The sequence below is a fragment of the Apium graveolens genome, chromosome 4 (genome assembly GCF_009905375.1).
Source record: "Apium graveolens cultivar Ventura chromosome 4, ASM990537v1, whole genome shotgun sequence".
NCBI lineage: Eukaryota > Viridiplantae > Streptophyta > Magnoliopsida > Apiales > Apiaceae > Apium > Apium graveolens.
Window position 1 is genome coordinate 100189346 of NC_133650.1, and position 18008 is coordinate 100207353.

General features: G+C 38.3%; 2 non-coding genes across 2 annotated transcripts; both read left to right on the forward strand.

Annotated features, from left to right (window-relative positions):
* Positions 1–1062: 1062 nt before the first annotated feature.
* On the forward strand, positions 1063–1169 carry LOC141722229 (small nucleolar RNA R71). Its single transcript, XR_012575250.1, has one exon. It is a non-coding gene; the product is annotated as a small nucleolar RNA R71 (small nucleolar RNA).
* Positions 1170–15760: 14591 nt separating this feature from the next.
* LOC141722417 (small nucleolar RNA R71) lies at positions 15761–15867 on the forward strand. Its single transcript, XR_012575437.1, has one exon. It is a non-coding gene; the product is annotated as a small nucleolar RNA R71 (small nucleolar RNA).
* Positions 15868–18008: the final 2141 nt, after the last annotated feature.

Below are 18008 nucleotides of genomic sequence, written 5' to 3' on the forward strand. Positions count from 1 at the left end.
ATAAACTTCGCATAACTAGGCATTTGCTCCAGAGCCTCGGTGAAAGGTATATTGATGTGAAGTTTCTTGAACACCTCCAGAAACTTACCGAACTGTCTATCCAGCTTTTGTTGCTACAATCTCTTAGGAAAAGGTGGTGGAGGATAGAGCTGTTTCTCCCCTGTATTAGCCTCAGGAAGAGTGTGTTCAACAGTAGTCTTCCTTGGTTCCGCCGCTTTCTCCTTTTGCTTAGCTTCTCCATCTCTAATTTCAGCTTCTCCTTCTTTTGCCTTTTCAGCATCAGCAACTTTTCCAGACCTTAAGGTAATAGCCTTGACTTGCTCTTTAGCTTCCTTCCTGCCTGGTACTTCCGTGTCACTGGGAAGAGTGCCAGGTTGACGATTGAGCACTGCATTGGCTAATTGACCGATTTGATTTTCCAAGGTCTTGATAGAAACCGCCTGACTCTTGCATAACAGCTTAAGTTCCTCAAAATCAGCACTAGTAGGTGCAACTGTACTTCCCTGTTGAGGATATGATTGCCTTGTAGCATACTGCTGTGGTTGCTGGAATCCAGGTGGGTTAAACTGTTTACTCACTCCTTGCTGATATGGTGGCTGAATAGCATTCTGATTATTCCCTCAGCTGAAATTTGGATGATTTCTGTTATTAGGATGATAGGTCGCTGGCACAGGCTGCTGTTGTTGCTGATAATTATTCACATACTGAACAGATTCGTTGATAAGAGAACACTGATCCGTAGCATGAGAACCTGCACAAAGCTCATAAACCATAGCTATTTGATTAACTCCATATGTAGCCAGAGAATCAACCTTCATTGATAGCGCTTGAAGCTGTGCTGCAATAGCGGTGGCTGCATCAACTTCCAAAATACCTGCTACCTTACCTGATGTCATCCTCTGAGTTGGGTTTTGATGCTCATTTGCAGCCATAGTCTCTATAAGATTATACGCCTCAGTATAGCTTTTAGCCCATAAGGCGCCTCCAGCTGCTGCATCGAGCATGGGCCAAGATTGGGCCCCCAAACCATTATAGAAACCAGTGATCACCATCCAATCAGGCATTCCATGATGTGGACATTTTCTCAATATTTCCTTGTAGCGTTCCCAAGCCTCGCACATAGATTCTGTAGGTTGCTGCGCAAACTGAGTAAGAGCACTCCTCATAGCAGCAGTCTTTGCCATCGGATAAAACTTCACCAGAAACTTTTGCGCAAGATCTTGCCACGTAGTGATGGACCCAGCTGGTTCAGAATGTAACCAGTCTTTAGCCTTGTCCCTCAGTGAGAATGGGAAAAGCCTCAATTGATAGCCTCATCAGTCACGCCATTATACTTAAAAGTGCTGCAGATCTCGACAAAATTCCTTATGTGCATGTTGGGGTCTTCAGTCGCCGCTCCTCCAAAAGAAACAGAATTCTGCACCATCTGAATAGTGCCCGGCTTGATTTCGAAGGTGTTAGCTTGAATAGCCGGATGAAGAATGCTTGACTGAATGTCATCAATTTTTGGCCGAGAAAAATCCATAAGAGCTGGATCAGCTTGAACAATACGATCACCCATGTTTACTAGTTCTTTCCGCTCAGTTCCTGGATCCGAATCTTCAAAATCTAACTTCTCCGGAATATCAAGAACTTCGTCTGTCTACTCAGCTGTATCTAAAGTCCTCTTGCGAGTACGAGAACGAGTTTGCATAAACGCTTGCTAAAGTACCTGAAACACAACCGGAAACAATAAATAACTACTACGTCCTAATCACTGAGTCCTAATGACCAATGATGGTAAGTACATAAACTAAACAAATACGCCGAGTCCCCGACAGCGGCGCCAAAAACTTGTTAGGGCGAAAACACGCGCTAATATTCACGCAAGTATACGCGTTCGCAAGTAATATAGAATACTTTCTAGTTCGTTCCCACAGAGACTCAGACTAATTTATTGTCTATTTAAACTCACTCACCAATGTATGATTACTTCTCAATGTTAAGACACTAACACTTAGAATTGTTGACTAAATATTAACTACAATTAATTACTTAATTAACACTTCAATTTATCAATAATAAAACACTCATGAGATCACAACTTCATTACTACTTCCTTCAATAGTCATTGTTATTACCTTTAGCATGTGACAGTGATGATATTAATCGAATAACACAAAATTGATAAAAGCCAACTTTCATTGTACTAATACCATTCTACCAAACATCCACAATCAAGATAGAAGTTGAATAATCATCAATTATATTGAGTTCCTATATGTCTACAGAAATTGACAACACAACGATTTAAGCACAAGTTATTCCTTTTGATTACATAGGGCAAATAAAACTGTTAGAGTTACCCACTAATCATGCACAACGTACATGAACCTATGCTAGCATGGCAAGTTCTAAATATCAAGATCCACCGTCGCTTCACAAGAGATTAACACCCTATCTTATATGTTCGCGACGCACATAAGACGAATACGCACAACCAAAACTAGATATCATACAATCATCACACACTAAAGTATTAAACAATTAACTAAAGAATTCTATAATAAATCCGTTGCAACCCCATGATCACGATTAACCCATAATAGCACTTATCGTCATCATGGGTTCATATGAAATCATGATAAACAAACACAAGAAAATAATAACTAAACTAATTATATTAAATCAGAGTACGTCACAAGAGTAAATAGGTTCAAGGTAAGAAAACTAGCATCCAACGTTACAACGAAAAAAGAATCACAAGAAAATATGCTTCCTCTTCGTTGTTATGCACTAAACGGTCTTCTTCCTTATCTCCTTCGCTCCTTGCATAATACCACGTTCCTCTCTTGAAAACGTCTCCAAATCTACTTATATAATAGTCCCATAAAACTCAGATTACATAGAAGTGGAAGCCAAACAGAAATAGAAGTCCTAAAATAAATTATTTTTTTCCCCGACCCTGCGCGGCCGCTCAGCATAGCTGAGCGGGCGCTCAGCTTTCTGCGCGGCCGCTCAGCATAGCTGAGCGGGCGCTCAGGACCCTTCTGGAAAATTCCTGAGTTTGCTCCGTTCCTTCGCCGTAATCTGCCCATTTCTTCCCTCTCTCAATGATGAACACATGCCAAGGCTTATTCTTGATGATTACTCCCCCGAAATGCAACTAATACCCTGAAATGCATAAACACTAGAGAAACGCATCAAATACACAAAATACTTGATTTCAAGACACCAATTTAAGCCATTTTAAGACGTTCTAAGTGGTATAAAATGCCACTTATCATTTACATGATAATAAGACAAGATAATAAAACAAAACATATCTAGTCTAACTCCATGCTACTTCACTACTTTATTCCAGCATCTTTGAATATCTTCACAATTGCATGGAAATGGTAATGTTTCTTTGTTCTTAAATTCCGGCTTAACAGGATGCCACATTCCTTTTGCAAACACCCAACGTATGTGACTATGTTGTCACTGTCAGCAACTATTTTAATTTGATCATCCGTCGGGACTATGTGTAACAACCGGAAAATATCGTATAATTATTTGTATCAATATATGATTATTATGTGAATATTATAGGAATTTTTGGTGAATTATCTGATGATTGATAATAATATTTGGATGTTTTTATATAATAAAATGTGAGTATATTAATTTTAATATGTCCAGAATAAAATATAGATATTTTTCTGGTAAATTTTGGAGTGTTATATGATTTTATAATGATTTATGAATTATTAATTATTTTCTGAATAATTATAAAATTATTTTATAAAGTCGGGAATCGTCCGAATTCAACCATTTTTATGTTTTTACAACCCGAAATTCTTCTGAAAACTCCTTCCTAACCTAATCTAGTAATTCCGGACATTTTCCGTATTTTGACTTTTTCGATCGGGATTACGGTTTGACCCGTGCGTGGCCCGGCGCAAGATTTTCGATACGATAATCATTTCGGTAAATCAACAAAACCCGTATTTTTGAAAGAAGGGATATTATTACATTATTTTCGTATAAAGTGTTTTATAAAAACCCGGTTTGGATAATTATCCAATATGGGTATCAAATCGGATCGTTATTGCAGTTACTTAGCGGCTAAGCAACTAATTTAACGATCCAAAACGATCCAGAACGAACCAATATTCTGTAAATATAAATAGCATATTTCTTATTTCATTTTATTCGTTTATTCATTTACAACAAGTAAAAATAGAGTAATTACAGAGAAAAACCCTAAAAACGATACGTTCTTGAGAATTAAACGCACAAACGAAGGCATTACCGAACTCCGATTTAAGCGTGTAATATATCAAAACGAAGCTCTCGAAAATTACTTTATGAATCAATCCACCATTTTAGTGCAGAAATTAAGGTAATTTTCTTATTTATTTATTTATATTCGAATTAATTGATGATTAAATTATGAAAATTTGTTCTTGATGTTGTTGATATGATTTGATGATTCCATCGTGTAGATAATATTTTTCTGGTCAATTTGATATATTATATGTCAAAAACCGAGTTTAATAACATATAGAAATTGAGGTTTGATTTTTCTGAAAATTTAAAAATTTAGGGTTCTTGAATGTTCTTGAGTTGAGAATTTGGGGGTTTTCGATTCTGGGGTTATCAGCTGAATTTATTGATATGAATAGCTTCATATTGAATTTTAGAATCGATTCATGTATTTAGTTTCACCAATCGATTAATAAATCAGTTAAATCGAATTTTTTTTATTTTGTTTTATTCATTTTTAATTTTAATTTTACAGATTATTTACAACATGTTTGTCAGTTTTGATCCTGGTGTTTGATTGTATGCTTTACAAGTTTTAATTCCATGTATAGATTGATTGATTTGGTTAAGAAATGGTCGACTTCTTTTTATCGCCGGAACTCGGCGATTTGGCCGGTGTTCTTCATCGGTTTTGATCGGAACTTGTGATATAGTGATTGTTTGAGTGTTGTGACGTTAGAATCGTGTCTGGGAAGCTCCCTGGAATCGATTGGGATCAAAACCCGAACGAAACGGTGGTGATTTCTCCCTGATTCGGGGCTGTGGTCGTGGCCGGAGCAAAAGTCCTGTGGCCGGACATTGTTACCGGAATGAAGCTTTCCGGTGACATGTTCTTGAGGACCTGGTCCGCGACCCGGTAGACCCGAATCCTAACCTGGAAAATACCCTGTTTTAATCATGTTTTCCCCCAAATCAAATTCTGAAACAGTGTTTTTGGATTTTTGGTTTTAAAATAAATAGAAATTTTATTATTTATTTGACAAATTGATTTAAAATTCAAATTAATTTATTTAATTACTTAAAATAATTAACTAAATTATTTTTAATTCCACAATAAATCTTAATTAATTAATTAATTGATTTTAGTTGATAATTAATTATTTAATTAGTCAATTAATTAAAATATTAATTGATTAATTAATTTAATTAGTTATTAATTAATTTTAATTGATTATTTAACTAAATTTAATTATTTATAATTGATTTAAAAATTCCAAAAAATAGGTTTGAACTTTAAAATATTATTTTAAATTATTTTCAAGGCTCGATAATTATTTTAAAGTCGTATTCGGGTATTCGAACCCTATTATTTAATTATTAAATGATTTAGAGACCGTTTTAATTCCGAAAAATATTCAAAAATTCATAATAAATCAACCGTTCGTCCGTTTAATACGAAGCGAATGCCTCTAGACTTAGAAAAATATTCTGCTTCTATTAAAAATATTTTCGAGATCTAAATTCTTTCATATCAAAAGAGTGTTTATTTAACGAATCATTTCGAGTCAGTTATTGATTGATAAAATATTCTTTTTGACCCGATTTCAATTCTAAACGTATTAAGACCTATCTTTTGTCTATTCAATTTATGTGCTACATGAATTACGTGATTATGTGGTATATGATTATATGCCTTATGTGTACGTGTTATGTGGATAATGAGTCAGCGTGTCTTTTAAACATTATCTGATTGTGATGTGATCCTTATCTATTATTATCGGGCGGGTAGACGACAGGAATAAATGTATAGACTAGACAATTATATGTTGACAGTTCAATAAATAGTATCTTTTATGATAGATACACATAGTGTGAAGTATTCGAAGCCAGACAGGGATTGTAGAAATAAAGTTTGATTGCGTGTAATAATGAAACGAGTGGATTTAGAATAAAGATAAATCTAAGAGAGTAAATTATAAGAAAGGTCAAGTAGCCTGTCAAGGAAAATACAGATGCAACAGGAGTGAGTGTTATGGCAGCTATTTAAAGATCAGAGGATTATAAATTGAGGCAAGTATTCCTAACCTTTCTCCTAATATACTGCAAATATTTATTCGCTCCTATTCTAAGTTCAGAATATTAACTATTTTATATTTCGCTGTAATTACTCTTATTATGCTAGTTCTTTTCATTATTGTTCCTATAATTCGATTGCTCTCTTGAGAAAATACCCATTCATTCGGGTTATTTACGAACCCTGATTTGGGATGTTTTGAAATCAAAATGATTTGACATCAAAATACTCTACGGGCTGGACGGATATTATGAGGACCAGTGATGAGCTGGATCCTATGGGTCAGGGATGGACCGGACCCTTAGACCATAGTTGCCTGGGTACCCCATATGTTGGTTGGGACTATGCAGTTGGGTATAGATCCACACTATCTCCTGACTGATCAGCAGGGTATAGTACATATGTTGGTTTCTAGTGTCCATTCTAATTTATTATTGATCGCCATTAACGGCATTCCTTCCCGAATAGCTCATAATTACAACCTCAAACAGAGATTTGATCCAAAAGGATGAAATATTGAAACGATCATTGTTCTTTTACAAAAAAATGTGATTTATGATTAAAGGCCAATGAGGGCCGATGTTTTATTCGCTCAACTATTTAAATATGTAAAGACGTTTTTAAAATCATTCAACAATCGTTTCTAGGAGTTTTCTGTTCTGATACCTGGAAACCATTTATGATACTTGCTGGGCATTTTTTGGCTCACTCTTGCTTTGTGAACTCTTATTTCTTTCAGTATCAAATGAGGGCAAAGTGAATAGCTTTTAATAGACAGCAAAAGTGGTGAGATTCCAGCTGAAGAAATTTGGAGATGTCAAAGTGATCAATACAAGGAAATTAGTAATGAGGTAATGAGATTGTATTTAGACAATGTAAATTTTAGAAGGTTAGATTCTTGTTTCATACTATAACCTGTAAGCGATCCTGAATATGAGGGGTATCTGTATATTTATTTTAATATACAGGTTTTTATTATTATTTAAAGTTGTGTAGTGGCACCCAATCCTGACCCCGGATTTGGGGGATGTCACAGTTGGTATCAGAGCTACAGGTTATTGGTCACTGAAATAAAAATAGGCGAGGGTAAGATAGGAGTGATAGGTCATATGAGATAGGAAAGACCCTAGGCATACTCATTTTAAGTTTGAATTGAGTGTGAATGAGGATTGGTAGGTGTTAGGGCGAAAACACGCGCTAATAATACACGCAAGTATACGCATTCGCAAGTAATATAGAATACTTTCTAGTTCGTTCCCACAGAGACTCAGACTAATTATGTTCAATTACACTCACTCACCAATATATGATTACTTCTCAATGTTAAAACAATAACACTTAAATTTGATTAACTAATTATTAACTACATTTAACTACGAGAATTAAGCACTTAATTAACACTTAAATTAACAATATTAAAATACTCATGAGATCACAACTTCATTACTACTTCCTTCAATAGTCATTGTTATTACCCTTAGCATGCAACAGTGATGATATTAATCGAACAACACGAAACTGATAAAATCCAACTTTCATTATACTAATACCATTCTACCAAACATCCACAATTAAGATAGAAGTTGAATATGCATAAATTATGTTGAGTCCCTATATGTATACAGAAATTGACAACTTAACGATTTAAGCACAAGTTATTCCTTTTGATTACACAGGGCGAATAAAACGGTTAGAGTTACCCACTAATCATGCATACTCATACACAAACCTATGCTAGCATGGCAAGTTCTAAATCTCAAGATCCACCATCGCTTCACAAGAGATTAACACCCTATCTTATATGTTCGCGATGCACATAAGACGAATAAGCACAACCAATACTAGATATCATACAATAATCACACACTAAGGTATTAAACAACTAACTAAAGAATTCCATAGTAAATCCGTTACGACCCCATGATCGCGATTAGCCCATGATAGCACTCATCGTCATCATGGGTTCATATGAAAACATGATAATAACACACAAGAATAATAACTAAAACTACTTATATTAAACCAGAGTACGTCACAAGAGTTAATAGGTTCAAAGTAAAGAAAACTAGCATCCAACGTTACAACGAAAATAAAGAATCACAAGAAAATATGCTTCCTCTTTGTTGCGGTGTGCTAAAATGGTCTTCTTCCTTATCTCCTCAAGGTAATCACATGATTATACGAAGAATAAAATTGTAGGCATAAAATGACTTATAACACTTCAAGATTTCTGGAGCTTATTCTGGAATCATGCTTTTTATTCATAATAACAAATGCTTATTTGACCGTGCAATGAGTGAGGTCCACAAAAGACTTATACAATGGCATCCATGTAGCGAGCGTTAGGTTAGCGGATCCCAGACTATAAAAGCCTTAGGTCACTAGGCACAAAGTCCCCTAAGAACTTAATAACTCGAATACCAAAGAGCCCACTCGTGATCAATTATGCATTAACTCTCTATTTTTTTTTCTTTTCTTTTTTCTATTCTTTTTTTTTCAAATTTCTGAGCAAGTGCGTTTCGCTCCATCTTGCTCAACCCTAGACTACTCGCATAAAAATACGAGCCGGCTACTAGCCATTTGACGCCTAGCCACAATTAGCAATGAATTCCCCTTTATACTCCAATTTTTCTTTTCATGCCTTTTATCACTAAGAACCTATTATAAATTCTAAGCATAATCAATAGATTAACCTCGAAAACCATCAAACCATAACAACAATCTAGTCCTTAAGAATTTTCTAAGACTTAGTGAAATTACAAGTGTTTCTAGCATGCATGTCAACCTACACGACTCAACATCATTTTAACGCTATCACTACACTCGCATCAACATCACAAATCAATTGGTAAATCAACATAAAAGGGATCATGGTATACGTATGAGCTACATGACATGATAAATAAAGCTATAAATAAAAATAAAAATTATAATAAAAAAACTATATGGAAAAATATGTAATTATATGAGCTAAACTATCATGAATATGCAACTATATGACACACACAAAACATTCCTTAACTACCACCCCCAAACTTTAAGTCTTCACTGGCCCCAGTGAAGGTAGTAGAAAGGAACACAGGGTATACCTACTCGGAGAGATCATCATCATCATCACCCTCAGAGGGTGGAGTATCAGGAGGCGGATATGCAGAGTCATCACCAAAAACTGGCCACTGGATGTCATCTCCAAGGCCTCTAAAAGCAGTCCCAAGCGCAAGGGTGAGCTCCTGAGCAAACCTGCTCTGCGTCTCGTACATAGCAACCATCCTCCTCGACAGCCTCCTAAACGGGCATCAGCCATCCCGGCACCCTCTTGAGCTCTAGAAGAACCAGCCTCATCTCGCCTTGGCCTCGCCATGGTAGCACCTCATGCTAGACGCCCTCCTGGAAGATGATAACCCATCACATGCTCCTCGGGCTCTCCACCAGTCCACTCCTGCATCGCATGCAGAGTCCCGGAGTCAATAGGAGCGGCCGGCAACTGCAACTGCTCGTGAGACGGCCACAGAAATCCCACTGCTCGGTAAAGCTTTGTAACCGTGGATGTATAAGGGATGTTCATGTGCTTAGCTCCCCTCAAAAACTTCAGAATTCCTTGGTAGATGAACTCACCAAGGTCCACATAGTACTCTTCATTCAAAATTCCCCATAACAACTGTGCTATCTCAACTGTAACCTCATGTGCATGTGAAGTAGGCAAAATATTAGCGCAAATAAAAGCATTTCATGCACAGGCATACCTATTCATCGCAATCGCCGGAAAATGGTGATACTCGTTAGTCCCAGTCTTGAAAGTCCAAACTGTGCCCTGCCTACAGAGAGTAGCACAAACCAAATCCAAGTCAAAATCCTCAGCAATCTTCTCGTTCCAATTCTCCTCCGTGGGCTTCCTCTGTCGCTGCCCAATCACACGGCGAATCGCCGCAGGGTGATAATCCACCGTCATCCCCCTCACAACAGAATACCCATTCTTTTCAGCCTTCGCGTTCGCATAGAAGTCACGAACAACGCTCATCGGAACTGCTTTAGGAGACTCACAGAAAGCAATCCAACCCTTCTCAACAATCATAGTCAACAACTTACCATCCCTTCCTAATGGTAAGAACCCCCTCTCCTTCAAAATCGGCTTATCCAGAAGCCTAGTATACTCCTCCTCAGCAGCCCTATCAAACAATCGAGGCCTCGCAGCAGTACCCTTCGAAGAATCAGCAGTAGGGACAGTGCTGCTGCTATCAATAGTCCTGGATCTCTTGGATGCCATCGAAACTGAGAAAAAGTGTTTAAGATTTGTGTTTTTGAATATGGGAGAGAGTTTAAGGTTTGAAAGCGTATGGGGAGTATATGGAATAGTTGTATGTATATATAGGGTAGAGATTAGGGTAAAATTTGATTAGGAGTGGGTTTGAGGGTTAAAAATATGGGATAATGGGGAAATAGGTCGTGGGTAATGGGGGTGTGTTTTGTTTTTTTATTTTACAGATTTTTTTGGATTTTTATAAAGCTTAAAAAAAATTCTGCCAGTCGGCCCCTGAGCGGTTGCTCAGTAGAGCTGAGCGGGCGCTCAGGGGTCTTCTGGAAAAAAATTTCCCTTGCCCTGTTTTTCTGATTTTTTTGTGGTTTTAGATAGGTTACTAACTTCTAAGGGTTCCTGTAACAACAAATCATGGGTTGTCTCCCAAGAAGTGCTTCTTTTTCGTCATTAGCTTGACGTAGCGTACCTTAATCAAGTTGACAACAAAACGGCACTAACCACTTCCCGGTTAGCCATGTCCCCATAGTAATGCTTTAAACGCTGACCATTAACCTTGAATGCTTGGTCCGGATCATTCTCAAAAATCTCCACCGCTCCATGTGGAAACACAGATTTGACAATAAAAGGTCCAGACCACCTTGATTTCAACTTTCCAGGAAAAAGTCGGAGACGAGAGTTGAATAAAAGAACTTGCTGCCCCGACACAAATGACTTAGGATATAGCTTCCTGTCGTGCCACCTTTTCACTTTTTCCTTGTACATTTTGTTGTTCTCATACGCTTGGAGTCAAAATTCATCCAGTTCATTTAGCTGAAGCATTCGCTTCTTTCCAGCTACATCTAGATCCAGGTTCAACTTCTTCAATGCCCAATAGGCCTTATGCTCAAGCTCCGCAGGTAAATGACATCCCTTACCATACACAAGTTAAAACGGGGACATCCCAAGTGGAGTCTTATATGCTGTTCTGTAAGCCCACACAGCTTCATCGAGCTTTAAAGACCAATCCTTCCTTGATGGACAAACAACCTTCTCTAAAATGCGCTTGATCTCTCTATTAGACACTTCCGCTTGACCATTCGTTTGCGGATGATAGGCAATAGCAACACGATGATTCACATTATAGCGCTGCATCATAGAAGTGAACTTACAGTTGCAGAAATGCGACCCTTCATCACTTATGATTACTCGTGGCGTTCCAAACCTTGTGAAAATCTGTTTATGAAGAAAATTCAACACTACCTTTGCATCATTCATTGGCAGAGCTTTGACTTCTACCCATTTTGAGACATAATCGAGTGCCAGCAAGATGTACTGATTATTGCAACACAAGACAAATGGCCCTATGAAATCGATTCCCCAAACATCAAAGACCTCGACTTCAAGCATCATATTTATCGGCATCTCATCCTTTCTCGTAAGATTTCCCATTCTTTGGTAATGATCACACCTTAAAATGAACTGATGAGCATCCTTAAACAAAGTAGGCCAGAAAAAACCTGCTTGCAGAATACGAGCTTCCGTCTTCTCACCACCATAGTGTCCACCATAAACTGTGGAGTGGAAGTCTTGTAATATCCCCTCCATCTCACAGAATGGGATACATCTCCTGATGATCTGGTCAGCTCCCTGTCTAAACAAATACGGTTCATCCCACATATACCACTTCACCTCATGGAGAAACTTCTTCTTTTGAGCTGTATTCAAATTAGGAGGCATTATATTGCTGACAAGATAATTCACAATATCTGCGAACCATGGCTCTTCCTCCTGAACTGCGAAAAACTGCTCATCCGGAAAAGATTCGTTGATCAATGTTTTATCATGTGAAGTAGACTCGGGATTCTCCAATCTAGAGAGATGGTCAGCTACTTGATTCTCAGTATCTTTTCGATCTTTGATCTCTAACTCAAATTCCTGTAGCAAGAGCAGCAAGTGAATGAGTCTAGGCTTCGAATCCTTCTTGGAAACTAAATAGCGAATGGCCGCATGATCAGTGAACACTGTCACCTTTGTCCCAAGCAAATAAGATTGAAATTTTTCGAAACCAAAGACTATAGCCAAGAGCTCCTTCTCAGTAGTGGTGTAGTTCATTTGAGCTCCATTTAAGGTCTTGCTAGCATAGTAGATCACATGAAAGAGATTATTCTTGCGCTGCCCAAGAACTGCGCCCACCGCATAATCATTTGCATCACACATCATCTCAAAAGGCTCTGTCCAGTCAGGTGCTGTAATAACTGGTGCAGTTATCAAACTCTTCTTGAGAGTCTCGAATGCCGTCAAACATTCATCATCAAATTTGAAAGGCACATCCTTCTGAAGCAAGTTGCATAACAGCTTAGATATTTTTGAAAAGTCTTTGATGAAACGCCGATAAAAACCCGCATGACCAAGAAAACTACGGATTCCTTTCACAGAAACAGGTGGTGGGAGATTTTCAATAACCCCCACCTTGGCTTTGTCCACCTCAAGACCCTTGCTAGAGACCTTATGCCCAAGAATAATGCCTTCACGCACCATAAAGTGACATTTTCCCAATTGAGCACCAAATTAGTTTCCACACACCTTTTGAGTACTGCATGAAGATTATTCAAATATTCATCATACGAATGTCCAAAGACGGAGAAGTCGTCCATGAACACCTCGACATTATTTTCAATCATATCAGAGAATATAGTCATCATACATCTCTGAAAAGTGGTCGGTGCGCCACATAAGCCAAACGAAACTCTGTGAAAAGCAAACATGCCAAATGGACAAGTGAAGGTAGTCTTTTCTTTATCCTCTGGTGCAATACATATATGATTATACCCCGAATAACCATCCAGAAGATAATAATACTCATGATCGGCCAACCTGTCAAGTATCTGATCAATAAAAGGAAGAGGGAAGTGATCCTTCCTCGTGGCCTTGTTCAACTTTTTGTAGTCCATGCATACCCTCCATCATGTGACTGTTCGAGTAGGGATGAGCTCGTTCTTCTCATTTGCTACCACATTAATACCTCCTTTCTTAGGTACACATTGCACGGGGCTCACCGAAGAACTGTCAGAAATAGGATAAATGATTTCTGCATCCAGCCACTTCAGAATTTCTTTCTTCACCACTTCTTTCATGATAGGATTAAGTCTGTGTTGTTGCTCAACAGTCGGCTTACTACCCTCCTCTAGAAGAATTTTATGCATGCAATATGAAGGGCTGATCCCCTTGATGTCTGCTATAGTCCATCCGATAGCCGATTTGAATTCTCTTAAGATCCTTCAGAGCTTGTCCTCCTCACTATCTGAAAGGTCAGATGCAATAATAACAGGTAAAATAGATGCATCACCTAAAAAAGCATACCTCAAGTGTTCAGGCAATGGTTTAAGCTCCAAGATAGGTATTTCCTCAATAGATGGTTTGAGCTTTCCTTCAGCATTTTTGAGGTCAGAAGTACCAAGAGATTCAAATGGCATGTCTAGCTTTCGCCTCCAAGGAGAAGCATTTAGATATTGTAGTTGCTCATTACCATTATCATCATCACTGTCAAAATCCCCCACTAAGGCCTTCTCTAATGCATCAGACATTAGCATATGATCAAGTTTTGAAGTAATCCCAGAATCAATCAAATCCACTTTTAAGCACTCATCATCTTCTATAGGGAATTTCATTGCTTTGAATACATTGAATGTCACATCCTGATCCTACACCCTCATAGTAAGTTCACCTTTCTGCACATCTATCAAGGTATGGGCTGTAGCCAAGAAAGGTCTCCCCAAGATTATGGGGATCTTCTTATCTTCCTCAAAATCCAGAATAACAAATCTGCAGGAAAGAAGAGCTTATCCACCTTTACTAGCACATCCTCCACTATGCCTCGTGGGTATGTAATAGAACGATCAGCCAATTATAGAGACATGTAGGTGGGCTTTGGATCAGGTAAATTCAACTTTTTGAAGATCGACAACGACATCAAATTGATACTTGCTCCCAAATCACAGAGGCACTTGTCAAAAGATAACTTGCCAATGGTGCAAGGAATGGTGAAGCTACCTGGATCTTTAAGCTTTGGAGGTAACTTTTGTTGCAGCACAGCACTGCATTCTTCCGTTAAATCAACGGTCTTAAGATCATCCAGTTTCACCTTCCTTGAAAGAATACCCTTCATAAATTTCGCATAACTAGGCATTTTCTCCAGAGCCTCAGCGAAAGGTATGTTGATGTGAAGTTTCTTGAACACCTCCAGAAACTTACCGAACTGCTTATCCAGCTTTTGTTGTTGCAATCTCTTAGGGAAAGGTGGTGGAGGATAGAGTTGTTTCTCCCCTGTATTACCCTCAGGAAGAGTGTGTTCAACAGTAGTCTTCCTTGGTTCCGCCGCTTTCTCCTTTTGCTTAGCTTCTTTATCACCAACTTCAGCTTCTCTTTCTTTTGCTTTTTCAGCATCAGCAACTTTTCCAGACCTTAAGGTAATAGCCTTGACTTGCTCTTTAGCTTCCTTCCTTCCTGGCACTTCAGTATCACTGGGAGGTGTGCCAGGTTGACGATTAAGCACTGTATTGGCTATTTGACCGATTTGATTTTCCAAGGTCTTGGTAGAGACCGCCTGACTTTTGCACAACAGCTTAAGTTCCTCAAAATCAGCACTAGAGGGTGGAGCTGCACCTCCTTGTTGAGGATATGATTGCCTTTGAGCATAATGCTGTGGTTGTTAGAATCCAGGTGGATTGAACTGTTTACTTATGCCTTGCTGATATGGTTGCTGAATAGCATTCTGATTATTACTCCAGCTGAAATTTGGATGATTTCTGTTGTTAGGATGATAAGTAGTTGGTACAGGCTGTTGCGGTCGCTGATAATTATTCACATACTGAATAGATTCATTAACAAGAGAACACTGATACGTAGCATGAGAACCTGCACAAAGCTTACAGACCATAGCTATCTGATTGACTCCATAAGTGGCTAGAGAATCAACCTTCATAGACAGCGCTTGGAGTTGCGCTGCAATAGCTATAGTTGCATCAACTTCCAAAATACCTTCTACCTTCCCAGGGATCATCCTTTGAGTCGGGTTTTGATGCTCATTTGCAGCCATAGTCTCAATAAGATTATAAGTCTCCGTATAGCTTTTGGCCCACAAGGCGCCTCCAGCTGCTACATAGAGCATGGGCCGAGATTGGGCCCCTAAACCATTATAGAAACCAGTGATCACCATCCAATCAGGTATTCCATGATGTGGACACTTTCTCAACATCTCCTTGTAGCGCTCCCAAGCCTCGCACATAGATTCTGTAGGTTGCTGCGCAAACTGAGTAAGAGCACTCCTCATAGCCGCAGTCTTCGCCATTGGAAAAAACTTCACCAGAAACTTTTGTGCAAGATCTTACCAAGTAGTGATAGACCCAGCTGGTTCAATATGTAACCATTCCTTAGCTTTATCCCTCAGTGAGAATGGGAAAAGCCTCAGCTTGATAGCCTCATCAGTCACACCATTATATTTGAAAGTACTACAGACCTCGACAAAATTCCTTATGTGCATGTTGGGGTCTTCAGTCGCAGCACCTCCAAAAGAAACAAAATTCTGCACCATCTGAATAGTGCCCAACTTGATTTTAAAGTTATTGGCCTCAATAGCCGGGTGCATGATGCAAGACTGAATGTCATCAATTTTTAGCCGAGAAAAATCCATAAGAGCTGGATCTGCCGGAAGAATACGATCACCCATGATTACTGGCTCTTTCTGCTCACTTCCTGAATCCGAATCTTCAAAATCTCTCTTCTCCAGAATATCAAGAACTTCGTTTGTCGCCTCAGCCGTATCTAAAGTCCTCTTGCGAGTACGAGAACGTGTTTGCATAAACGCTCGCTAAAGTACCTGAAACACAACTAGAAACAATAAGTAACACGTCTTAATCACTGAGTCATAATGACCACTGATGGTAAGTACATAAACTAAACAAAAACGCCGAGTCCCCGGTAGCGGCGCCAAAAACTTGTTAGGGCGAAAACACGCGCTAATAATACACGCAAGTATACGTGTTCACAAGTAATATAGAATACTTTCTAGTTCGTTCCCACAGAGACTCAGACTAATTATGTTCAATTACACTCACTCACCAATGTATGATTACTTCTCAATGTTAAAACAATAACACTTAAATTTGATTAACTAATTATTAACTACAATTAACTACGAGAATTAAGAAATTAATTAACACTTGAATTAATAATATTAAAACACTCATGAGATCACAACTTCATTACTACTTCCTTCAATAGTCATTGTTATTACCCTTAGCATGCAACAGTGATGATATTAATCGAACAACACGAAACTGATAAAAGCCAACTTTCATTGTACTAATACCATTCTACTAAACATCCACAATTAAGATAGAAGTTGAATAGGCATCAATTATATTGAGTCCCTATATGTCTACAGAAATTGACAACATAACGATTTAAGCACAAGTTATTCCTTTTGATTATAGAGGGCGAATAAAATGGTTAGAGTTACCCACTAATTATGCATACTCATACACGAACCTATGCTAGCATGGCAAGTTCTAAATCTCAAGATCCACCGTCGCTTCACAAGAGATTAACACCCTATCTTATATGTTCGCGACGCACATAAGACGAATAAGCACAACCCATACTAGATATCATACAATCATCACACACTAAGGTATTAAACAACTAACTAAAGAATTCCATAGTAAATCCGTTATGACCCCATGATCACGATTAGCCCATGATAGCACTTATCGTCATCATAGGTTCATATGAAAATATGATAATAACACACAAAAATAATAACTAAAACTACTTATATTAAACCAGAGTACGTCACAAGAGTAAATGGGTTCAAAGTAAAGAAAACTAGCATCCAACGTTACAAGGAAAATAAAGAATCACAAGAAAATATGCTTCCTCTTTGTTGCGGTGTGCTAAAACGGTCTTCTTCCTTATCTTCTCGCTCTTCGATTAATACTACGATCCAACCTTTGTGAAATGTCTCTGAAAACTACTTATATAGGAGTCCCATAATACCCAGCTAACTCAGAAGTTGGAAGTTAAATAGAACTAGGAGTCCAAAATAATTATTCTAATTTTCCGTCCCTGAGCGGCCGCTCAGCATTCCTAAGCGGGCGCTCAGCTTCCTAAGCGGTCGCTCAGCAGAGCTGAGCGGGCGCTCAACTCCCTACTAGAAACTGCTCTGTTTTTCTCCCATTTCTTCGCTGCAATCTGCTCATATCTTCCCGCTTGCATTGCCAAACACATGCCAAGGCTTATTATTGATGAAATCTCTCCCGAAATGCAATTAATACCCTTAAATGCACAAAATACACAAAATACTTGATTCAAGACACCAATTCAAGCCATTATAAGACATTCTAAGTGGTATAAAATGCCACTTATCAGCAGGTCCGATACGGAATTGGTAAGCCAAGATTGTTGGGGCAAGCGTAA